The following is a 9,512-nucleotide window of genomic DNA, read 5'->3' as shown; positions in this document are numbered from 1 at the left end:
ATCAATACTAGGGACATCCAAATCATTTTAAGGCAATGAAGGTATCGATACCTAAGGTATGGTATTAATACTGCTAAGTGAAATTAGAGCTAAGGGCCTTGATTCAATTAGAGATTCAAGAGAGGAAACCCAGGGTCAAGAACCTATAAATAAAAGCTTGAAAGATATAACAATAAATGAATTGTGTGATTAAGCATAAGAATATTATGAGGTAAGATTCCATAAGACTTATACATTTGGTGACACTCGGGAAATGATGAGGACACCTGAGTTACTTGTGTGTGACGATCGTCTAGTTTTCGTGAGAAATATATGGATATATCCAATTCAGTGGAAGGGTATTTTAGTTGTTAGTTGGAGATAGTTCTAATGCTTCGTGACTCAGACACCTCACATATACTCTAGAAGAGTCTATTAGGAGGGTGAGATGCTAATGCTTCGTGACCCATATCCCACACTTTGTACTTTCTAGTGAGTGACATTGAAGGTAAGGTGCTGACGTTGTGTGACCCAAATCTTACCCAAGGTACCTTCTTATAACAGAAAATAAGTGTGAGATCCGTGATGTTGATATGACCCTAAACTACACTATAATGCTTACTTGTGTTGTATGCTTTATGCATCTTTACTATTGATGACTATACATGTTAGCATGCCTATGTGATGAATGCATGTAGTATTGTAGAGTTATTTGTGTAGCACTGAGCTTATGAGCTCAGCGATCAGAATGAGTTCCCGTTGGCAGGTCCGTAGGTGGCAGTTTGAGAGTTCATTGTCAAATTATGAATTTCATACTTGATCGAGCTATCAGAGTATGTCTTGAGTATTTAGTAGTCATGTATTATTCATAGAAATTATATATATTTGATTCATAACTCTATTTGATGAACTCGAAATATTTTGGGATATATTTTTTATAGCTCCCCATTTTGTAAACCTCTTTATTTTTTTAAACTACAAGTTTTATTTAATGATATGTTTAGTCACCTTGGTGATATACTTTAATCCTTGGAATTTTGGTTCGGATCAGATTTGGGTGTTATATAACGCTTATGATCTCTTGATTGAAATTTTGCTCACGTTCAAAGTAGGCATTATTATAAAAGAATGAAACAAGTTTTGGAAAATATTTGGTTGAAATTTATTTGTTATAGTAATATGGATAAAAATGTATTTTTATTTTTCGATTCTAAAGGTTTGTTCATCAAAAGTTGAGTTTGAAGAATTATAGGTGTAGACGCTCATTTTTGTCTTAACTAAATTCAAATTTTAAATTCAAATTTTATTTTTATGTTTTAAATAAATTAGATAAATACATAAAAGTCATAATTTTAATTAAGTTTTAAAATTAAATATTATAATATCAACTAATGTCTATTATTAATTTAATTTTAATTATATAAATACTAAATATATGATAATATTAAAAAATAAATATAAATATATATATATATATAAAAATATTAATGTTAATGTTAATGTTAATTTATTTTGTATATCAATGTTACAAAACCTAATACATGACACATTACAATACAAGCCCAAATGTTGAAAGTTAACAACCCATATATAAGTAGTCCAAGAAACCCTAAAATGTTGTTGGCCCACATTGAAAACATTAACAACCCGCACCACCAAGATATGCACCGTTGGATCTAAAGAGGATCCAATGCTCTAGATTCATCAATTTGAGATTAGGATTAAAAGCTAATATGATAGTCGCGCTTCCAAATCTCCTAATTCTTTGGATCTGATCGAAGATCCAACAACCTAAATCCTCCAGGGTATGCCAAATGTCCGATGCTCGTATATGTGATACACTTGAAGGCTTCTTAGCTTCTCCACATGCCGATGGATGCTCATTTAGTCACAATGAGCTAGTAGATTGGTCCATACGCCACCTCAAATGCCTTCAATATTTTCAATTTGAACCCATGGACCATTGGTTTCCCTCCCTGCTCTCGCTAGGTGCCACAGTAGAAGAACGCGTAAGCTCTCTGCCATGCTTGCACATATGCACAAGCACAATCCAGTAGAAACACCATAATTTCATGTGTTTTAAATTAAAATATGTCTCAACACCATCACCCATGTCGATCTCTATATCAGTTGGTCCCGCCTTAGTCACCCTGTTATATAATGGTCCCCCTGTGAAGACAAAATGGAAAAGGGCAAACGTCATCTGGAGATATAAGCCACTCATTTCGAACTTAAACCAGTGATGTTTAATATGCTAAACTCTATCGGCCAATTTGGTGGTACACCCAATGAAGATGCTAAATAGCATGTACGTGCTTTCCTTGAAGTATGTGATTCATTTTGACAATAAGGAGTACATGATGATGTGCTCGAACTAAAGCTTTTTCCTTTCTCCTTACATGATAGAGCAAGATCTTGGCTCAAAAGAGTTCCTTCCGGATTAATTGTGTCATAGGTAGATTTATGTAAGAGTTTCCTACTCTGATATAATTCGCCCAATATGAATACACAACTTCGGAACAACATCGTGAGTTTTCGCCAAGGAGATGATGAATCAATGTACGAATGTTGGAATAGGTATAAAAGTTTACCTCGTAATGTGTTAACCATAGATTTCACAATTGGACGCAAGTGGTGATGTTTTATAATGGAGTCAACGCACCAACTAGAATTATGCAAGATGCCTTAGCGAATGGCACCTTATTAGACAAATCACCCGAGGAAGCTTTTGTCATTCTCGACATAATAACAAATAATGACTATAAATCAATTTCCAAGTGCAAGATTGGGAACCGGCAAAAAAAACCCCTAGAGTGTATGAATTAGAGAGTAAAAATTCGGTAGCAACTCAACTTTCTGCCATAACCAACATGTTGAAAAATTTACAATGTCCTAAAGAGGTAAGAGAAATCAAAGCAACCAATAATGTGTGCATGTTCTGTTATGGCAACTATCATGAGAGCGAATGTCCTGAAAACCATGAGTCAACCAATTTTGTGGGCAACTACAATCGGAACAACAATAATCCCTATTCGAACACGTACAATCCTGGTTGGAGACAACACCCAAATTTCTCATGGAATAATCAAGGAAGCAACAATCAAGCCGTAAATTATAGGCCACAACAAAATAATTCCGACCATCAACATTTTCAAAATCAGCATCATCAGCAGCCCTGGCAGAACAATAAAGGTATAGCTTCTTCCTCTAACACTCATTCCAATACTAACTCCATGGAATCATCCTTGCAGGAATTCATGGCATCGACAAAAGATTTCATGGATTATACAAAGACCTTGATGCACGAACATTCTGCAACAATTAAAAATCAAGTGGGACAAATTGCCACAATATTACATTCTCACCCACACAGAAATCTCCCTAGTGATACTGAAGTCACCAAGCATCATGTGAAGGAGCAATTTAATGTACTAACGCTAAGGAGTGGAAAACAAGTCGACCAAGATGACAAGTTTGGGGGAGATCACCTGAACAAGTCTTGCCAAGGCATAACACAACCTGATCAATCTAAGAATGCTGAATGAGAGCAAGTTCCTGAAGAGAAGGAAAAAAGTGAAGGTTTGGAAAAACATCAACCAAATAAAAAGAAATTCATGGTCACAGCCAGCGATTCCTCAGCACCGTTAGCAGTAGATGTGAGACCTCCACCACCGTTCCCTCAACTGTTGAAGAAGTATGATGATGACATCTAGTTTAAGAAATTCGTTGATGTTCTGGATCAGTTGTGTATCAATGTTCCCCTACTTCAAGCCATTGAGTAAATGCCTTCCTATGCCAAGTTTCTAAAAGAAATTGTTACAAAGAAAAGGAAGGTAGAACGTGTCGCTACGGCAACAGAAATCTGCTCAGCACTGAGCAAACCCGCCAAAGCAAAAAGACCCTGGCAGGCTTTGTGATACCAAGTTCCATTGGTAATGACTTCATAGGACGAGCTCTTATTGATTTGGGATCAAGTGTAAACTTGATACCAAAGTCCATATTCATGAAACTAGACAGATATCATGCCCATCCCACATCAGTCATCCTACAGCTGGTTGATCGATCTTATGTGCGACCCGAGGGCAGAATGGAAGACGTCGTAGTAAAGGTGGACAAATTTGTATTTCCAGTTGATTTTCTCATCCTGGATTATGAAGTCGATGAAAACGCACCAATCATTTTGGGATGCCCATTCTTAGCCACCGACAGGATTTTAATAGATTATGAAAAGGTAGAATTCACCATGAGAGTTGGAGAGCAAAGAGTCACGATCAATGTATTCAACTCTATGAAATACGCAGACGATCCAGAGGAATGCCAATGCATTAATAAGATTAAAGAAAAGGCATCCCTTGGACGAGGTAAATCCATAAGGCTCGATGAATACAAGACTTTGTACCATGAACCTACAACCGAGATGCATGAAGTAGAAAATTTTGGCCGAGATGAATTATTTTCAAAAGACGATTCTGATAGTTATGGCCCCAACCATAAAAATATGAGCAATGAACACCCAGAAAGCGATACCAAGGCAAGATGTGAACGAAAGACAAATGACCAATTGAGATTTCTTCATAGGTCAGGTATGTAATTTGAACCTTTAGATTATGATGAATTTAAGTCTCAATAGTCATCTTCACAACATGCACCAAAATTAGAACTAAAAAACTTTGCCATCACATTTGAAATATGCTTATCTAGGAGTTGATGAAACCCTACTAGTGATTATTTCAGCTAACCTAACCTCCGAACAGGAGAATAATTTGTTGAATATTTTATCACAGCAGAGGAAAGCTATAGGTTGGACGATGGAAGATTTGAAGGGAATCAGTCTAACCATATGCATGCACAAAATCAATCTCGATGATAGCCACACTACCTTGGTATAACCCCAAAGATGGCTCAACCCTATCATGAAAAAGGTAGTCACGAAGAAAATAATAAAATGGCTGGATGCGGGAGTAATTTATCCTATATTTGATAGTTCATGGGTTAGCCCAGTACAATGCGTACCAGAGAAAGGTGGTGTGACTGTGGACAAAAGCGAGCATGATGAGTTACTCACCACGAGAACAGTCACGGGTTGGCGCATATGCATGGACTATAGGAAGCTCAACAAAGCCACAAAGAATGATCATTTTCCCCTCACTTTTATCGATCAAATGTTGGATAGATTATGGGAAAATCATTTTATTGCTTCCTCGATGGATACTAAGGATATAACCAAATTCCCATAGCACCTGAGGACCAAGAAAATACAACTTTCACATGCCGGTATGGTACCTATGCATTTTGATGAATGACGTTTGGACTGTGTAATGCTCCAAATACATTCCAAAGATGCATGATGATAATCTTTTCAGCTATGGTGGAAGACTGTATGGAAATATTTATGCACGACTTCTTCGTTTCGGGTGATGACTTTGACCGATGTCTCGGTAATTTATCCAAGGTGTTAAAACAATGTGAAGAAGCCAACCTAATACTGAATTGGGAAAAATGCCATTTTATGGTAACCGAAGGAATAATGTTGGGTCACAAAATTTCATGCCATGGCATCGAAGTCGACAAAGCCAAGGTGGATACAATTGCAAATCTGTCCCCACATACTAATGTGCGAGGTGTACGCAGTTTCCTTGGACATGCAGGATTCTACAGGCGGTTCATAAAAGACTTTTCTCAAATCTCTAAACCCTTATATCTTTGGCTTCAACAAAATCATCCATTTGAATTTACTAATGATTGTTTGAATGCCTTCACAGATTTGAAGAAAAAGCTTTCGGAAGCACCAATTGTTATCCCATCAGATTGGAACGAACCATTTGAGATCATGTGTGATGTTAGTGACTATACAGTCGGAGCAGTGCTAGGGCAACAAAAAAGTAAAATTTTTCATGTTATCTATTATGCAAGCCGAACTCTTAATAATGCATAAGTGAACTATACCACCACTGAAAAAGAGCTCTTAGCAGTAGTATTTGCATTCGATAAGTTTAGGCCATATCTAATAGGCACTAAGGTAATTGTGCACACAGATCACTCAACCATTAAATATTTGATTTATAAAAAAGATGCAAAGCCTAGAATAATTCGGTGGATAATATTACTGAAAGAAATCGATTTAAAGATCAAGGATAGAAAATGTATAGAAAATCAATTGGTAGACCATTTGTCTAGGGTAGATAACAAACCCGATTATCCTAACATTATAGAAATTAAATACGATTTCCCTGATGAGAAAATATTATTTGTTACGACTACACCGTGGTATGCTGACATAGTTAATTTTCTTGTTAGTGGTATTGTTCCTCTTGATTTATCTAGCCAGGGTAAAAGTAAATTTCGACATGATGTGCAATATTAATTCTGGGACGAATAGTTTTTATTCAAGCAATGCGGAGACCAAATAATCCGAAGATGTGTTCCAGAACAAAAGCATCAAGATATCCTACGCCAATGCCACTCGTCACTATATGGAGGGCATTTTGGTGGAATGAGAACAACAACATAAGTGCTTCAGTCTGGATTTTATTGGCCAACCCTGTTCAGAGACGCGCATGAATTCTATAAGTCATGTGATAGATGCCAATGAACAGGAAACATCTCGAAACGACATGAGATGCCATGGCAAAACATTTTGGAAATCAAACTTTTCGATGTATGGGAATAGATTTCATGGGACCTTTTCCAACATTATTCGGAGATATGTACATTCTCTTAGAAGTGGATTACGTATCAAAATGGGTTGAAGCCATTGCAACACCTAAGAACGATTCCAAGACGGTGTTGAAGTTTATGCACAAAAATATATTCACCCGCTTTGGAACACCACGAGCTATCATTAGTGATGAAGGAACACATTTCAACAATAAATTGATTGCCAAGGCACTGAAAAGATATGGAGTACGACATAGAATTACTATGGCGTATCACCCTCAAACGAATGGACAAGCTGAAGTTTCTAACCGAGAAATCAAGCAGATCCTTCAAAAAGTGGTCAACCAAAGTCGAAAAGATTGGTCGCCGAAGCTTGATGAAGCACTATGATCTTTTCGCATAGCATTCAAGACACCACTGGGAATGTCCCCATTCAAGCTAGTATACGAGAAAGAATGTCATTTACCGGTTGAACTTAAACAAAAAGCTTATTGGGCCATAAAAAAGATAAACATGGATGCTCAGCTTGCTGGAGAAATAAGACTCTTGGAGCTTAACGAGATGGATTAATTTAGAGCATATGCATACGAGAATGCTCGCCTTTACAAGGAGAAAACAAAATGATGGCATGACAGAAAAATATTGTCGAGGAAATTTCATTCTAGATAACAAGTACTGCTCTACAATTTATGCCTTAAGTTATTCCCATGAAAGCTAAAATCAAGATGGTCAGGACCATTCATTGTTCATCAGTCTATGACAATGGAGAAATTGAAATCCAGAACCAAAAAGATTGTTCTATCTTTAAGGTGAACGGACAGAGACTCAAGGAGTACAAGAGAGCCCCAAGTGTGACAAACCGACATTGTTGGCACATAATGCCCAAGAGTTTGCTTTACTTAATTGAGCAAATATTCGTTGCCTAGGCAAATAAAATCTGAATTTTGTACATAAATAAGTTAAGTTATTTTCTGCTTTAATCAATTTTATTTTATTATTTTCTTCTTTCATATTGTAGGCAAGCAAGGAACACATGACAGCATGGGGAGTTGAAGCATGCATGAAGGAAAAAGGACAAACTAGGGCACACAGTTTTGGGGGTAGAATAAAGGGGGAAAGAAATGTTTTCTCCTCTTTTATGTCAAATCACATATTTCTCATTTAATGAGAAATCTTTTCCCCACCTTGCAAAGACTAAAATACCCCGAAACCACCCATTACTTTCCAAGAAAAACTACCCACCCACCTCTTCTTTATCGTGTTTCCCTCTTTCTTTATAAACCATAATTTTTTTCTCTCAAAAATACCTCCCCATCACCACCACCAAATTCAGCCAAGAAAAATTATGAGATCAATACCGACCCCAACCCCCAAACATAGTTTCAAATATTTCTAAACAACCGAAGTAGAAGCACGCTTCAAAACCAATCAGCAATGCCAAGTATATTTGGAAGATGGATTCATTTTTCCACCCGAGGACGAGGATCCGTTTGGACCCGAGGTGATGGATGTCAAAAAGAAGCATACCTGGGAGAAGATTGCTCGAAATCCTAAAACCGCAGCACCAACAATGGTGCGGGAGTTCTATGCCCATCTCGAGGACCCCTCCAACCACACAGTATATGTTCGATGAAAACTTATTCACTTTTCCCCCTCTTCATTTAACAAATACTTTAAGTTGGGGAAAGTGGATTACCAACACAAGAGATTTGTGGCCGAAGCAGATCAAGAAACGTACAGCGGAGTTCTACAGGATTTATGCTTTATGTGGGTCAAGTTCGAAGGGAATGCCCCCACAAGGAAATGAGTAGATCACCGAGCCCTAAAACCGCACGTGAAATTATGGAACTACTTTCTCAAAGGAAAGTTGATGCCAACATCCCACAACACCACTGTCCTCGTCAAGCGACTGATGCTCTTTCACTCGATCATATATGGTAAGAAGATCGACGTGGGTGAAATCATCTTTGAGAAGATCCATGACTGTGCTAAATGGAACCGGGGTAACATACTATTTCCAAACCTTATAACCGCACTGTGTAAGAAGAAAAAGGTTCCTGAGGAACCATTCGAAGATTTCATCAAACCCAACGAGGGTATTACAAAGAAGAAGGTCCCCGAGTTGATGAGTTTCAATGATGACGACCCGTAGGAAAATCTGGAGCGGGGTGAAATATCGGTTGTCGCAGCTAGAATGGTTGTTGTGGTCACGCACATGCGAGATACGCGTGAAAATATCGGACTCCTAGAGGACCACATGAAAATTTTCTTCGAGTATGCCAAGGCAAGTGACATGCAACTCAAAGCCTTCAACAAGGAGTTGTTACCGACCACAATGATTAGACTGCCAACCTTTCCCAGTGTTATCCTCAACTACAATGCAGGCTACAACACATTCAATGCCTCGACATCTTATGTCACTCCAGATGTTCCACTAGAATTGCCCACTGATGTGCCACCACTGGCAACCCATGTCCCACCCATACCAGAAGAAGGCCAAGGTGACACAGAAGAGTTCCTCATCCGTCTCGACCACTGAAATTAGTGATGATACTCCACCCCACTTCTTCACTGATGAATATTTCACGTCAGCACCGAAGCAGCACGAGCATGATCTTATTCCATCCCCGGTTCAATCAGCACCACCAGTCTCAACAGAAATTCCTAGTCCAACACCCGTCCCAGCAAAATAGACTCCTACGACCGAGCCGTCTACATGTCAAACTCATATGTAACCCTCCCATTAACCTCATCTTTTACCAATATCCTTGTTTTACTACATAAATTGATAGGGACATCCACATTTAACTCTTATTTGGCCAAACGTTGCATCTCTTGCAAAGTTAACTTTGGTACGATTCTCAATTTCTTTAAAA

Source organism: Hibiscus syriacus, unplaced genomic scaffold, assembly GCF_006381635.1.
Source record: "Hibiscus syriacus cultivar Baekdansim isolate YM2019G1 unplaced genomic scaffold, ASM638163v2 tig00000541_pilon, whole genome shotgun sequence".
In the NCBI taxonomy this organism is placed as follows: Eukaryota; Viridiplantae; Streptophyta; class Magnoliopsida; order Malvales; family Malvaceae; genus Hibiscus; species Hibiscus syriacus.
The sequence above is the reverse complement of the archived record's forward strand: the minus strand, read 5'-3'. Positions refer to the sequence as shown.